We start from the raw sequence: 1,393 nt of genomic DNA, 5'->3' as shown, positions 1-1,393 counted from the left end.
ATTCGTAAATAAAACAAAAATGTAGTTAAATATATCGTTTATGTTTAGCGCATATTCTCTAATTTGAATTCGAGCACTTCGAACTCGCTCGTCACGTTGTTCCATGGTTTAGTCCGATATGAGCTAGCAGGGGGACCTAACGGACCTATAGATCATACCCCAAAGATCTGAGATTAACCGGCTAAACTCATTAACCTTGTTAACCAACATTTGTTAACTATTAGGACACTCCATTATAGCCTAGTAGTTGCACTCCCCTCACTATAGATATATTTCTGTTCATTTGATATAACCATGATTAATAAGTCGATCCTTCACAAGTTGTTCGCAACTATAGCTGGGACAATTTACCATTTTATCCCCGAAGTTACTTCTTGTTCCTTATGTTCCACGATACTTTAATGAACAATTAGTTTGTGGTCCAACCAGTAAACTAAATCCCTCTCAGGCCAATGAGCGAGTGGGGCTCCTTATTCAAGACCTAGAGTCAGTACTTAAGGGACAACCTCTCTACTGTACCTAAAAGTGGGTAGGAGTGAACTCCATCTTGCACGCTATGTCTCCCGCTATTCACCCAGTCTTACCCCTAAAATGGGAGGCTTATTGAGTCCGCGAACTCGAGCCACTATCACCCATGAAAACCTAAGGATAATTTTGAATAAACAGGTGTTGTATGTCTTTCACGGTGGAAAATTTATTTTTTTGTTGAAGTTCGATTTGTCGAATTCTCTAAAATTTGGTCATGACAGATAGAATAAGTTGGAGAGCAGAATGAAGCATTTCTTATAATAACGGTGCAAATACCTCTATGAGATTGTGAGGTAATGGGCCAAAGCGGACAATATCTTTAGCGGTGGCCATAGGATAGTACTAAAAAAAATAAACTATAGGTCGCCTGAGAGATTCATACTTTCAGGGGAAACGCCATGTACAAAGCTAACACATGCTTTAACCACTCAACCAATGCAACTTTTTTATTTTTGGCACGAATCTTGAAGAGGCACTAGGGACAACAAACGTAGATGATTAATGAGGAATCAATTAGAACTTCGAGGCCTACATGGTAGCTTTGAGCACCGTAAATGGTAAGCCCGAACTTGCTATAGACCAAAGGAAAGTCGTGGAAATCTAGTATGAGAAGGAAGCGATGAGAGCCTACAAGTAGGTTTGTTCCTAAGTATATTTTTATGCTTACCACTTTCTCCTTTTCTAGTTCAGGTACTGTTCAAGGTGGAGAGATGCTTGAGAGCTTTACTATCACAAAGGGGTGTCGACCCGGAGTGTGTGTTAGTTGTATTCGACTTGAGACATCAATTAATTGTATAATTTTTGGGGTTCATTTTTTATTGTTTTGTATTTTTTTTTTTTTTTTTTTTTTTTTTTTTTTTTTTTT

Source organism: Cucurbita moschata, unplaced genomic scaffold (assembly GCF_002738365.1).
Source record: "Cucurbita moschata cultivar Rifu unplaced genomic scaffold, Cmos_1.0 Cmo_Scf00068, whole genome shotgun sequence".
Lineage (NCBI taxonomy): Eukaryota > Viridiplantae > Streptophyta > Magnoliopsida > Cucurbitales > Cucurbitaceae > Cucurbita > Cucurbita moschata.
This window is presented reverse-complemented; position numbering follows the sequence as displayed.